General features: G+C 61.7%; 1 non-coding gene and 1 pseudogene across 1 annotated transcript; both read right to left on the bottom strand.

Moving 5' to 3' along the window:
• The window catches only part of LOC136210446 (28S ribosomal RNA), a 4,449-nt pseudogene extending 2,142 nt beyond the window's left edge, over nt 1-2,307 (bottom strand).
• Nucleotides 2,308-2,805: 498 nt separating this feature from the next.
• On the bottom strand, nt 2,806-2,958 carry LOC136210445 (5.8S ribosomal RNA). Its single transcript, XR_010678056.1, has one exon. It is a non-coding gene; the product is annotated as a 5.8S ribosomal RNA (ribosomal RNA).
• Nucleotides 2,959-15,000: the final 12,042 nt, after the last annotated feature.

The following is a 15,000-nucleotide window of genomic DNA, read 5'->3' as shown; positions in this document are numbered from 1 at the left end:
AAGCACCTCTCGCGCGTCGATCTCTGTCGACGTCGGGGTGTGAGTCACACTCGCGTCCGCTCCGGGGCCGGCACGGACGGTGTACCGGCCGCTCGGGTGGTTGGGCGGCGCTCGCGTCGTCGGAGGTCGAGGGGCCTCGTCGTCTTCGTGTGGTCGTTGTGTCGGCGCTGATGCGCCATTGACTGACGGACGGACGGCCGAGCGTCGGTCGTCGTGGGGTCCGCGTTGTAGGGCCTTCGCCCGTGGCTTAGGATCGACTAACACTTGTGCAACGGCTGTTGACAAGAAACCCTTCTCCGCGTCAGTCCTCCAGGACCTCTCCAGAGTATTTGCTACTACCACCAAGATCTGCGCCGACGGCGGCTCCGGGCGGGCTCGCGCCCTGAACCCTTCTGCGCTCACCGCCGCGCCCTCCTACTCGTCAGGGTCTACCCGAGGCGCGTTCCCGCCGCCGGCGCGCTCCCGGCCCGTTTGACGGGGCACCGGAGAGCGGCTCGAGCGGCGACGTCGCCCGTGCTATACCGCTGACGGCCGGGTATCGGCACGCTACTCCTAGCGCCAGACATTTTCGGAACCACCGGCATCGGCAGGTGAGTCGTTACACACTCCTTAGCGGATGCCAACTTCCATGGCCACCGTCCTGCTGTCGCACGCCGGCGTCCGACCATTGAACGGGTGTCTGTAATTTCGGTAGCGATTTAGGCGCCTTAACCCGGCGTTCGGTTCACCCCGCATCGTCAGTCCTGCTTACCAGAACGGACCCACTGGGCTCAGCTCTCATCCGTCGGTGTCGCGCGACCGCCCCCGAGGGGACGCTCGCCGGGCTTCGTCCGCCGGGAAAGCCCCCGGTCTCACCCGTTCGGAGTTTGAGAATAGGTCGAGACCGTTGCGGCCCCGAGAAGCCTCTAATCATTCGCTCTACCGGGGATGGGATTGCGAGCCGGCGCGGAACTCGTCGTACGGTCCGCGCTGATCGAGCGCCAGCTATCCTGAGGGAAATTTCGGAGGGAACCAGCTACTAGATGGTTCGATTGGTCTTTCGCCCCTATACCCAGCTCGGACGATCGATTTGCACGTCAGAACCGCTGCGGACCTCCGCCAGGGTTTCCCCTGGTTTCGTCCTGGCCGGGCATAGTTCACCATCTTTCGGGTCCTACCGTGCGCGCTTCGAGAGCGCCTCTGCTCGCCGCTCTGGGTGGCGGGTATCTGCTCGGCGCCCCGGGATTGCTGCGACGGGCCGCCTAGGACGGGCACCGCCGGGGTACGCGCGGAGTTTGGAGCCCCGTTTCCCCCGGCCCCGTCGTTTCGTCCCTTGCGCTTAGCGCTCACTTTCATTGCGCCTCGGGGTTTAGTACGTGCTCCCGATGACTCGCGCGCACGCTAGACTCCTTGGTCCGTGTTTCAAGACGGGTCGGTAGGGGTCCCGGTAGATCTCCCGCCGACCGAGCCGCACCGCCCCTGAGAGCGGTGGCCCGGCCGATTCTCGACCGCGGTGCCTGGCGAAGACCGGCTCCCGCGAGGGGACACTCCGCGAGGAGGCCCCTCGGCGGGCGGACCGCCGCACCGCGAGTCGCGGGTGCCTCCGCGGGCGGGGATCGAGGTAGCCGCGAGGGCTCCGTTCAAGACCGGCGTCCGCCGCTCGGCGAGTCGCGTCGTCGACGCTTTCGTATTGGCCCAGAGCAACCCCTTGCTGACTTCAACGCGAGCAAGCGCGCAGACGACTCGCCGGCCATCGGACGCCTGACGGATCCTCCTGCCCGGAGGGTCTCGCCCGAGCCCCGACCGTTTGTTCTGTGCCGAACCCCCGAACGGTTTCACGTACTCTTTAACTCTCTCTGCAGAGTCCTTTTCAACTTTCCCGAACGGTACTTGTCCTCTATCGGTCTCGCGGCGATGTTTAGCCTTAGATGGAGTTTACCACCTCTTAGGGCTGCACTACCAAGCGACCCGACTCTTAGGAGAGGTCCTCCCGCCGCTCCGTGCCGGTCTCTACGGGTCTTTCACCCTCTACGGAATCCGATAACAGGAAGCCGTTCCAGGACGGGGTTTTTTAGGCCCACTCGCTGCATTTGGACCGTGCACGGGCCCCGGGCGCCGACCCGAAGGCCGACGCTCGGAGAACCGCGAGCGGGATGATCGGACCCTCCCGAACACCACATTCCCCGGCCGACGGCTCCCGCCGACGGGGTTCGGTGCTGGGCTTCTCCCTGTTCGCTCGCCGCTACTGAGGGAATCCTTGTTAGTTTCTTTTCCTCCGCTTGCTGATATGCTTAAATCTAGCGGGTAGTCTCGCCTGATCCGAGGTCGGAAGATGTGATCGGCGCGGCGCCCCGTCTGCGGACCCTCGCTTGCGCGGGGTCCCGGGCGCCGCGCCTAGGCGCGTCCGACCCGTCGTCTCCGGCGCTCGAGCCCTCGCACGGACTCTACGACGGCGGTCCGCTCGACCGGCCGATGGTCCCTCCCCCGAGGTGACGACGGACGCCGCTTCTTGGATTGACCGAGTGCGGTCCGTCAGGGGGGGGCTCGGCCGGGGGCGAGACTTCGCCGTCCCGTGCGGGGCCGTGCTGCCCGTTGGAGACCGGGTCGGGCCCGCTCGGACGGTGAGCGGGCCCGACGACGCGACCGCTCGAAGGCGGCTCTCTGAAGGGACGCCGTCCGCGCCCCGAGGGGGCGGCCGGTGAGCCCTCGTATCGCCCCCCTCGAGCGAGGGAGGCAGTCCAGCGAGGTGGCGGGTTTGACCGCCACCGAGACACCGCCGCGCGACGACGTTCCGTAAAACGGTCCGCGCGCGTGCAGAGGTGTACCCGACCCTCGGACAGGCGTGGCCCACGTGGTGGGCCGCCATATGCGTTCGACGCGTCGATGATCTGTTCAATAAATAATGCATTTTACACTGTGACTCGCATTTCGCTGCGGTCTTCATCGATCCGCGAGCCGAGTGATCCACCGTTCGGGGTTATCTTTCATCGTGTGTGTGTGTGTTGTGCTTAACGCGCGCACCGTCTCAGCGGGCGCGCGCGGCGACGGGCTCTCGCCCTCTCGCCCGAAGGCGGGGCGCCCGTCGCCGAGTCGACAAGAGGCCAAGTTCTCCGTGAACCGTCGATCGCTCCCCGGCCCGCCGTCGGTCTCGACGTACCCGACGACACTTGGGTCTTCGGCGGGCCGATCCCCGCGGCAGCGCCGAGGCGGCTGCGTCGGGGTCGGGAGCGAGCGGCATCGGAGCTCGCCGACTCGTCGGTCGGCGGCGTTTCCTCTGATATAGTTAAGCGCGTCGTCCACTCGCGCGGACACCTCGGGCGACGCCCTGGGTCCGACGACGACGACGACGACGACGACGATCGGGGTGAGCCGTCGACCGCCCGGCCAGCAACGTGTGCGTGCGGCCGGCCTGTGTCCCGCGGGACGGCTCGGTGTGATCGTGCTTCGACAATGATCCTTCCGCAGGTTCACCTACGGAAACCTTGTTACGACTTTTACTTCCTCTAAACGATCGGGCTCGGTCGACTTTCCGCGGCACAAAACCGCATGCTGCACCGGCGGCCCCGCACGAAGCGGGTCGCCGGCGAGCCGGTAGGAGGTCCTCGCCGAACCGCTCGATCGGTAGTAGCGACGGGCGGTGTGTACAAAGGGCAGGGACTTAATCGCCGCGAGGTTATGACTCGCGACTACTGGGAATTCCTCGTTCGCGGGGAACAATTGCAAGCCCCGGTCCCTTCCACGGACGGGATTCAAGGGTTTACCGATGTCTCTCGACGTAGGGTAGAACACGCTGATCCGTCCATTGTAGCACGCGTGCCGCCCAGGACATCTAAGGGCATCACAGACCTGTTATCGCTCCGTATCGCACGGCTGACTGCGCCGTTTGTCCCTCTAAGAAGCTGAGTAAAGTCCCGCCGGTAGCGAGCGTGTCCGGCCCCCGAGAGGACCGGGCCCTCCGACTCACTGCTCCCGACGGTAAACGACTGACACGCACGGCGCGAGCCGCGGCGCCAGCCGCCCCGCCGGGGTCTCGCCCACCCGAGGGCGGGCGGACGGAGTACGGATCACGATACCGGGTCCCGGGCTTAGAGCCCCCCGTCCAAAGACGACCGCCCGCGAGCGAACGGCCGCTCGGGAGCGGGAGGCGCCCGGATCGCCTAACTAGCAGGACGGGGTCTCGTTCGTTATCGGAATTAACCAGACAAATCACTCCACCAACTAAGAACGGCCATGCACCACCACCCACCGAATCGAGAAAGAACTCTCAATCTGTCAATCCTTCCGGTGTCCGGGCCTGGTGAGGTTTCCCGTGTTGAGTCAAATTAAGCCGCAGGCTCCACTCCTGGTGGTGCCCTTCCGTCAATTCCTTTAAGTTCCAGTTTTGCAACCATACTTCCCCCGGAACCCGTTAGCTTTGGTTTCCCGGAAGCGGCCCGCCGAGCCATAACGGAGGGATCGTCGGCGGATCGCTAGCTGGCATAGTTTACGGTCAGAACTAGGGCGGTATCTGATCGCCTTCGAACCTCTGACTTTCGTTCTTGATCAACGAGAACGTGCTTGACAAGCGCCTTCGCAGCCGTTCGTCTTGCGACGGTCCAAGAATTTCACCTCTAACGTCGCAATACGGATGCCCCCGTCCGCCCCTATCGATCATTACCTCGGACCCCGCAAAGACCCGCCGCGCCGTCAGACGCCGGTGCCCGCACGAAGCGGGTTTCCGACGCTGCCGGGTCGGCGACGAGCCTGGTGAACCGACGAAAACCCGGAGCCGAGGTCGTATTCTGTTATCCCATGCACCTGTATGCGGGCCACGCCCTTTCGGACGTTTTTTGAACGCCTCGCGATGAGCACTCTAATTTGTTCAAGGTAAGTGTGCCGGCCCGCAGCGACACTCAATGAAGGGCACCGCAGCGGGAAGTTGGCGGACGGTCTCCCGGCGAAGCCGGGCGAGGCGAACCTCACCGTGCCGCCGGTAAGCCCGATCGGGCCCGCTCTCCCGGGCGCCGACCCGAGGGACGGCGCCGGGACTGCCGAGCGGGAGCCCGGGCCCGGTCCCGGAGGACCCCGGTAGGCCGCGCTTGATCCGCGCGCGAGGCGCGGGATGTGGGCCAACGACTCTGACCGGCGGGGGGCCGGAACTGCGTCCCGAGTCCGCGAGCGGACAGGCAAGCCCGGCGGACGGCGCCGCTACCGCCACCGGCCGGATGTTCCGCTAACGCGTCGGTGTGCAACGGGACTGAGCCCGTCGAACCGTCGGCGCGGAACACAATTCTGACTACGAGCTTTTTAACCGCAACAACATTAGTATACGCTGTTGGAGCTGGAATTACCGCGGCTGCTGGCACCAGACTTGCCCTCCAATGGGTCCTCGTCGCCTTGTTTACGGGGCGCTCATTCCGATCACGGGGCCTCGGTTGAGTCCCGCATCGGTATTTTCCGTCACTACCTCCCCGTGCCGGGAGTGGGTAATTTGCGCGCCTGCTGCCTTCCTTGGATGTAGCGCTGTATTAGGTCCTAGGCCTGGTTCCTTATGGAGGACTATTATCTGGCCATCACGGGGTGCCTAAGGGCTGTGGCTGTGCGACGTTCATGCAAAGCCCCCCCGGACGGTCGTGGGTAGTGAGGTGTTGGCCGCGGGTTTCAAGTTTTGATTTAATGCGTACGACCACCGCTGACAGCCGGCACTTGCCTGGCCCGCTGGTCTGATGTTGTTGCGTTTAGAGTCTGAGTGCCAGTCAATTTCAGCTCCTTTGCTCGGGACTTAGCTCGTTGGCTTAGTCCCGGCAGGCGGTCCGCTAGACAGCCGGCTGGCACGGCCCGCTCAGTCCCGCTGCTCGTAGTCATCATTTGTCCGGCTTTGGTATTCCCGGCCCAACGGGTGTTACACTATTCCTAGTGAGTATGCGTCCGTCTAGACGACAAGACAAACGCTTTAGGGCTTGGGCTTCGACTTGGAGGCCCAGTGAACAGTGCTAGGCCCCCGCATCGCCACTTTTCAGTGTGCACCCCCTGTTAAAGTCTGTGGTGACCCTCGGGTCTGGAGCTTGGCGCCGCTCCGAGTGCCGAGCTTGCTCTTCGACTTCTACGGCTACCCGAGCCTCTCGTCCCAGGACTCCTACCAGCATTGAGTCCTGTTCTGATGGTAGCCGCGTCTTTCCCGATACCCGAGAGAGGAGATTCGATGTTCCCCATCGTCGGTTTCCCGGAGGACGGGACAGTCGCTCGTTAATCGAGTGACACCCAGGCTCGTTTCGCACAGTTTCCTCATGGAGACTTAGTCTCTAGGCTGTTCCTACTCAGAGCCCGAGGAGTGACACCTAGGCTTGGCTTGGACGGTGGGGTCTAGACCAAGATTTCGCTTGATCTCTCGTCTGGCCGATTCCCGGTCTCTCGTGCGGGATGCCTTGCCCCGACGAGGGTCGCTCGGCGGCGCCACGCCTTAGTGAGCTACGGTTGCAGTTCTCCCTTTCGGAAGAGGCGGGGGCGGGCAAACGCTATGCGCTCTCAGCCTGAGGCCGAGTGGCTCTGCGAAGCCCAGCCCACGCGAGAGGAGTCAAGCCTGAGGTGGCGTTACCTAACACCCAAGGAATGGCACCTGGACAAACCCAGCTTCGCCGGCAGCACACTGTCACTCCCACCACGGTTTATCCGGTGAGCGACCTCGTCTTCGTCGGAAGCAACTGTGAGTCGCCTCCAACGTTGTGATCAGTATGCTTCTTACACCGACTACTCCGTGGGACGCTCCCAGCAAGCCACCACGTTACTGAGTTTGTCTGTCACCCGCTCTGAGAGCCGACGCTCGAACCTTTACGGGCTCCGGCGCCCAGCGCTGCTGGTTGCCGACACACAAGCCCTACAGATTCCAGCACCCAGCACGGAGTGACCACAGCCCAATTAGCCGCCCACCCCTTGAGGTGGACGTTGCCCGCCCGCAACGACGAGGACGTTGGGCTGCATTTGCGGGCCTGCTGCCTTCCTTGGATGTGGTAGCCGTTTCTCAGGCTCCCTCTCCGGAATCGAACCCTGATTCCCCGTTACCCGTCGCAACCACGGTAAGCCTCTAACATACCGTCGCAAGTTGATAAGGCAGACGTTTGAAGGATGCGTCGCCCGGCCCGCAAGGGGCCGATGCGATCGGCCGGAGTTATTCGGAATCGTCCAGTGTGCACGCGAGGTGCTAGGAGGACCGCGGACCCGAGGGACCGCGGTGTCGGTTTTGATCTAATAAAAGCGTCCCTGCCCCGGGCGAACCCGGGGAGTTGCCGGGACTCTGTCGGCATGTATTAGCTCTAGAATTACCACAGTTATCCATGTAGGGTGTGGCACGATCCTGTGAACGACAACTGATTTAATGAGCCTTTCGCGGTTCCACCTTAGTTCGGCTTGCACTGAGACATGCATGGCTTAGTCTTTGAGACGAGCATATGACTACTGGCAGGATCAACCAGATTGCTTGCGTTGACGAGGGTCCGCGGGCCGCGGGACGGAGTCCCGCGCTTGCTTCCCGGTCCCCTGCGTCTCGGCTCCCGCAGCGTGCCACCGCTGCGACTTCCTCGAGGACCGTCCGTCCTACGGCCGCCGAGGAGTCGCCCGGGGACGCCACGCGGGAACGGCGTTCTCGGTCGTCGAGCGACGCTCGTCGACCGGGTCCGCGCACCGATTCCGCTTACCAAGAGGCTGCGTTTCGGATGGGCCGACGCCCCGGCTGGATGCCGACGCGACGACCCGTGAGGATGTCACGGTTGGGTTTTTCCGAGTGACTGGGTCGGCCGTCCGCTCGCTTCCGCGACTGAGAGCCGCGGGAGACGACGAACCGACAGGCTTTCTTGCGTCCGGCTCGTGGCCAGGACTTCCATTTGAGCGGCCGCAGTGCGGTCCGCATACGTCGTTGCGACGTCGCGAACGTCGGGCTCTCGGAAGAGTCCCGTACCGATCGCCCTCGGGCATGATGTGAGGCGTCGTCTACGCCCTGCCGCTCGTACAGGAGATGCGCTGGCTCGGCGAGCTTCGCGTCAATCTGCGGCGTTGTAGTGGTTTCCCGGCCAAGGGATCATTATGGCTCGTAGTGATTTCCCGGCCAAGGGATCATTATGGCTTGGTTTGCCCGCGAAGCTACGACCGACGGCTCGACCGCCGTCCTCGGCCGGTCGTCGGACGTGCCCGCGGGTCTGGGCCCCTGCCCTTTCGCTGCGTTCTCTCTCTGTCGTCTCGCCCCCCTATATAAGGGTGACGCTCCGCGCTCGACGCGGAACGCGATTTTCTACCGAGACTTTCAAAATTCCGGCTGCTCGCTCACGAGGAAAATAAAAAAATCACGGCTCGAAATTTTCGTACCGAGACCGTTTGTCCGATCGCTGGTCCGCCACGGTGTCCAATCCCGCGAGACACTGTCCGTAGTCCTCGGCCTGTCGACGAGAGCGCTGGCCCACGTGCTCGCCAGAGAATCGGAGACTCAGGCCCCCACCGTTCGTCCATCCGTCACCGCGAGTCATCGGGCGGTGCCATGCCCCGAGAGACACGGCCGCCGTCCTCGGCCGGTCAACGGGGCGAGATGGCCCGCGAGTGTGAGCAGATTCACGGCTCGAGACTTAGAAAAATTTTGGGGTCATAACCGTTCGTCCCATCGCGTGTCCCCTCGCGGTTCCGTGCCCTGTCGTGAGACTCGGCCGCCGTCCTCGGCCGGTCGACGGGCGTGCTGGTCCACGGGAATGCTTTGCGACGGGACTCAGGACCCCTCCGTTCGTCCGTCACCGCGGGTCTTCAAGAATGAGCGTCGGACCAGGAGACTAGGCCGCCGTGCTCGGCCGATAGACGGGCGTGCTGCCCCATGAGCTTGCCACGGCTCTGAGTCGACATCTCGAGACTCTAACCCCCCCATATAAGGGTGACGCTCCGCGCTCGACGCGGAACGCGATTTTGTACCGTGGTTTTTCATAATCACCGGGGAGCTTCTCGGTGATTTTTTCTGAAGCACGGTACGAAACTTCTCTACCGAGGCGGTCCCGTCCAGCCGTGGGGTCGCCCGCGTCGGAGATTCCCAAGGCGCGGCCGGGGTGTGCCTCGGTCAGTCGGACGGGCGTGCTGGCCCACGAGAATGCCTTGGTTCGAGACTCGGGACCCCTCCGTTCGTCCGTCACCGCGGGTCATCACTACGGGCATCGCACCAAGAGACTAGGCCGCTGTGCTCGGCCGTTAGACGTGCGTGCTGGCCCGTGAGAATGCCTTGGCTCGGGACTCGGGACCCCTCCGTTCCTCCGTCACCGCGGGTCATCACTACGGGCATCGCACCAAGAGACTAGGCCGCTGTGCTCGGCCGTTAGACGTGCGTGCTGGCCCGTGAGAATGCCTTGGCTCGGGACTCGGGACCCCTCCGTTCCTCCGTCACCGCGGGTCATCACTACGGGCGTAGCACCAAGAGACTAGGCCGCTGTGCTCGGCCGTTAGACGTGCGTGCTGGCCCGTGAGAATGCCTTGGCTCGGGACTCGGGACCCCTCCGTTCGTCCGTCACCGCGGGTCATCACTACGGGCGTAGCACCAAGAGACTAGGCCGCTGTGCTCGGCCGTTAGACGTGCGTGCTGGCCCGTGAGAATGCCTTGGCTCGGGACTCGGGACCCCTCCGTTCGTCCGTCACCGCGGGTCATCACTACGGGCGTAGCACCAAGAGACTAGGCCGCTGTGCTCGGCCAATAGTCGTGCGTGCTGGCCCGTGAGAATGCCTTGGCTCGGGACTCGGGACCTCTCCGTTCGTCCGTCACCGCGGGTCATCACTACGGGCGTAGCACCAAGAGACTAGGCCGCTGTGCTCGGCCGTTAGACGTGCGTGCTGGCCCGTGAGAATGCCTTGGCTCGGGACTCGGGACCCCTCCGTCCGTCCGTCACCGCGGGTCATCACTACGGGCGTAGCACCAAGAGACTAGGCAGCTGTGCTCGGCCGTTAGACGTGCGTGCTGGCCCGTGAGAATGCCTTGGGTCGGGACTCGGGACCCCTCCGTTCGTCCGTCACCGCGGGTCATCACTACGGGCGTAGCACCAAGAGACTAGGCCGCTGTGCTCGGCCGTTAGACGTGCGTGCTGGCCCGCGAGAATGCCTCGGCTCGGGACTCGGGACCCCTCCGTCCCGTCCGTCACCGCGGGTCATCACTACGGGCGTAGCACCAAGAGACAAGGCCGCCGTGCTCGGCCGTTAGACGTGCGTGCTGGCCCGTGAGAATGCCTTGGCTCGGGACTCGGGACCCCTCCGTCCGTCCGTCACCGCGGGTCATCACTACGGGCGTAGCACCAAGAGACTAGGCCGCTGTGCTCGGCCGATAGACGGGCGTGCTGCCCCAAGAGCTTGCCACGGCTCTGAGTCGACATCTCGAGACTCCAAGGCCCCCCCATATAAGGGTGACGCTCCGCGCTCGACGCGGAACGCGATTTTGTACCGTGATTTTTCATAATCACCGGGGAGCTTCTCGGTGATTTTTTCTGAAGCACGGTACGAAACTCCTCTACCGAGGCGGTCCCGTCCAGCCGTGGGGTCGCCCGCGTCGGAGATTCCCGAGGCACGGCTGGGGGTGTGCCTCGGTCAGTCGGACGGGCGTGCTGGCCCAAGAGAATGCCTTGGTTCGAGACTCGGGACCCCTCCGTTCGTCCGTCACGGCGGGTGATCACTACGGGCATCGCACCAAGAGACTAGGCCGCTGTGCTCGGCCGTTAGACGTGCGTGCTGGCCCGTGAGAATGCCTTGGCTCGGGACTCGGGACCCCTCCGTCCGTCCGTCACCGCGGGTCATCACTACGGGCGTAGCACCAAGGGACTAGGCCGCTGTGCTCGGCCGTTAGACGTGCGTGCTGGCCCGTGAGAATGCCTTGGGTCGGGACTCGGGACCCCTCCGTTCGTCCGTCACCGCGGGTCATCAGTACGGGGCGTACCACCAAGAGACTAGGCCGCTGTGCTCGGCCGTTAGACGTGCGTGCTGGCCCGTGAGAATGCCTTGGCTCGGGACTCGGGACCCCTCCGTTCGTCCGTCACCGCGGGTCATCACTACGGGCATCGCACCAAGAGACTAGGCCGCCGTGCTCGGCCGTTAGACGTGCGTGCTGGCCCGTGAGAATGCCTTGGCTCGGGACTCGGGACCCCCTCCGTTCGTCCGTCACCGCGGGTCATCACTACGGGCATCGCACCAAGAGACTAGGCCGCCGTGCTCGGCCGTTAGACGTGCGTGCTGGCCCGTGAGAATGCCTTGGCTCGGGACTCGGGACCCCTCCGTCCGTCCGTCACCGCGGGTCATCACTACGGGCGTAGCACCAAGAGACTAGGCCGCTGTGCTCGGCCAATAGACGGGCGTGCTGCCCCAAGAGCTTGCCACGGCTCTGAGTCGACATCTCGAGACTCTAACCCCCCCATATAAGGGTGACGCTCCGCGCTCGACGCGGAACGCGATTTTGTACCGTGGTTTTTCATAATCACCGGGGAGCTTCTCGGTGATTTTTTCTGAAGCACGGTACGAAACTCCTCTACCGAGGCGGTCCCGTCCAGCCGTGGGGTCGCCCGCGTCGGAGATTCCCGAGGCACGGCTGGGGTGTGCCTCGGTCAGTCGGACGGGCGTGCTGGCCCAAGAGAATGCCTTGGTTCGAGACTCGGGACCCCTCCGTTCGTCCGTCACGGCGGGTGATCACTACGGGCATCGCACCAAGAGACTAGGCCGCTGTGCTCGGCCGTTAGACGTGCGTGCTGGCCCGTGAGAATGCCTTGGCTCGGGACTCGGGACCCCCTCCGTCCGTCCGTCACCGCGGGTCATCACTACGGGCGTAGCACCAAGGGACTAGGCCGCTGTGCTCGGCCGTTAAACGTGCGTGCTGGCCCGTGAGAATGCCTTGGCTTTGGACTCGGGACCCCTCCGTCCGTCCGTCGCCGCGGGTCATCACTACGGGCGTAGCACCAAGAGACTAGGCCGCTGTGCTCGGCCAATAGACGGGCGTGCTGCCCCAAGAGCTTGCCACGGCTCTGAGTCGACACCTCGAGACTCTAACCCCCCCATATAAGGGTGACGCTCCGCGCTCGACGCGGAACGCGATTTTGTACCGTGTTTTTTCATAATCACCGGGGAGCTTCTCGGTGATTTTTTCTGAAGCACGGTACGAAACTTCTCTACCGAGGCGGTCCCGTCCAGCCGTGGGATCGCCCGCGTCGGAGATTCCCGAGGCTCGGCCGGGGTGTGCCTCGGTCAGTCGGACGGGCGTGCTGGCCCCAGAGAATGCCTTGGATCGGGACTCGGGACCCCTCCGTTCGTCCGTCACCGCGGGTCTTCTCGCAGTAACTCGCACCGAGAGACTAGGCCGCCGTGCTCGGCCGTTAGACGTGCGTGCTGGCCCCAGAGAATGCCTTGGATCGGGACCCGGGACCCCTCCGTTCGTCCGTCACCGCGGGTCTTCCCGACGGGCGTAGCACCAAGAGACTAGGCCGCCGTGCTCGGCCGGTCGAAGGGCTTGCTGCCCCGTGAGCTTGCCACGGCTCTGAGTGGGGCTCCACTATCATTTTTTCCGAATCACGGTACGAAACTATTCTACCGAGGCGGTCCCGTCCCGCCGTGGTGTCTCCCGCGTCGGAGATTCCCGAGGCCCGGCAGGGGTGCCTTGGCCAGTCGGACGGGGCGCTCGGGATTCACGGCTCGGGACAGGGTAGGTAAGGTCGGGTAGGTCACCGACACCGTGGGTCGAGTGTCTCGTTTTTTCTTTATTTTTCGAATTTTGACTTAGAAAAAAAAAAATTTTTTTTTCGTCTCGACTGGCCCCCCTATATAAGGGTGACGCTCCGCGCTCGACGCGGAACGCGATTTTCTACCGTAACTTTTCAAAATCACCGGGGAGCTTCTCGGTGATTTTTTCTGAAGCACGGTACGAAATTTTTCTACCGAGGCGATCGCGTCCCGACGCAGGGCTTCCCCGGTCGGAATTTTCGAGTCTCGGTAGGGGGACTTAGAAAATTTTTCGGAAATTTTTTTTTTCGACTAATTTTTTTTTTACAAAAATTTTTTTGAAAATTTTTTTTTTTCGAAAAATCATTTTCGAAAAAAATTTTTTTTCGAAATTTTTTTTTTTCAAAAATTTTTTTTGAAAATTTTTTTTTTTCGGAAAATCATTTTCGAAAAATTTTTTTTTTCCAATTTTTTTTTTCCAATTTTTTTTTTTCCCAATTTTTTTTTTACAAAAATTTTTTTTGAAAAATTTTTTTTTTCGAATTTTTTTTTTTCAATTACTTTTTTTTTTCAATTTTTTTTTTTAATTTTTTTTTTTTTTTTTAATTCCTTTTTCCTTTACAGAAACGGGGTAGTCATGCCTGCTGAAAGTGTTTCGGGATCCGCGTCTCGGGACTTGTAAATATTTTCGTCGCTTTTTTTTTTAATTTTTTTGAATGTCCTCGCACGCAAGCGGGGTGGTCATGGGTGCTTCAAGTGTCACCTGCGCGTTCGAATCAGGGCGCCCCATGTGAAATAGGTACTGCGCAGGCTGGTCGGCGTCGGCGTCGACGTCGGCGAGTACGGACGGTCACACACGGACTATGTAATATGTTTCCTGCGTGAAATTCAACGGGGAGTCGGAATTTGGGGTCGCGGAAGTGGTTGGAAGGGGTGCGGAGGCGAAAACGGGTCGCGGCGACTTTGAAACGCGTTTTTCGGGGGGAAGGAGCGGTGCGACGGGTCCGGGATGGTGATGGTCGGACGCGGAAGGTACGGTTTCTTTCTGGTTTTTGGGTCGGGATAGGGGCTAGCTGGAACGGTTGACGAGATACGAGGCGTCGAAGTCGGGGCCTAGTTGCGGCGGCTCTATCGGTCGGACGGGCACGTGTGTCCGCGAGGAGGTGCTCGGGGTGAGCGAGAATGTCGTGTAAAAGTTACGGGAGGATCCGTCGTCGAGCAACGGCGCTACACACTTTCGAAGCGGCCCACGTAAGTAACCATAGGCATACTTTTCGAGTTAGACACTTATCCCCACGTAAAATTGCACGAGGAGTCGATTGGGACATGTTTCAGGTCGATCCGAGCAGTATTTCCAGAGTTACGGGCCGAGAGACGTCGTGCGGTGCCCGGCCCTGGTCGCCGACCCTTGTGGCGTCCTTATCTCGGTGGGTTTTGCTCGGAGCGAGCTGGGAATGCCTTCAATCGACTCCTCGCGTCATTTCACGTGGGAGTACACTCGTTTCCGATCGATAGGGGACGAAAAATTTCAAGACGAAAAATCGGTGCGAAAAAAAGACGATGGTACCCCTTGGATTTTTTTCGGTTTCCCAGTGGGGGAACGAAAATCGAGTTAGACACTTATTCCCACGTAAAATTGCACGAGGAGTCGATTGGGACATGTTTCAGGTCGATCCGAGCAGTATTTCCGGAGTTACGGGCCGTGAGACGTCGTGCGGTGCCCGGCCCTGGTCGCCGACCCTTGTGGCGTCCGTATCTCGGTGGGTTTTGCTCGGAGCGAGCTGGGAATGCCTTCAATCGACTCCTCGCGTCATTTCACGTGGGAGTACACTCCTTTCCGATCGATAGGGGACGAATAATTTCAAGACGAAAAATCGGTGCGAAAAAAAGACGATGGTACCCCTTGGATTTTTTTCGGTTTCCCAGTGGGGGAACGAAAATCGAGTTAGACACTTATTCCCACGTAAAATTGCACGAGGAGTCGATTGGGACATGTTTCAGGTCGATCCGAGCAGTATTTCCGGAGTTACGGGCCGTGAGACGTCGTGCGGTGCCCGGCCCTGGTCGCCGACCCTTGTGGCGTCCGTATCTCGGTGGGTTTTGCTCGGAGCGAGCTGGGAATGCCTTCAATCGACTCCTCGCGTCATTTCACGTGGGAGTACACTCATTTCCGATCGATAGGGGACGAATAATTTCAAGACGAAAAATCGGTGCGAAAAAAAGACGATGGTACCCCTTGGATTTTTTTCGGTTTCCCAGTGGGGGAACGAAAATCGAGTTAGACACTTATCCCCACGTAAAATTGCACGAGGAGTCGATTGGGACATGTTTCAGGTCGAT

The sequence above is a fragment of the Euphorbia lathyris genome, unplaced genomic scaffold (genome assembly GCF_963576675.1).
Source record: "Euphorbia lathyris unplaced genomic scaffold, ddEupLath1.1 SCAFFOLD_19, whole genome shotgun sequence".
NCBI classification, from domain to species: Eukaryota; Viridiplantae; Streptophyta; class Magnoliopsida; order Malpighiales; family Euphorbiaceae; genus Euphorbia; species Euphorbia lathyris.
Note: the sequence above shows the minus strand (reverse complement) of the source record. Positions and strands in the feature narration are given on the sequence as shown.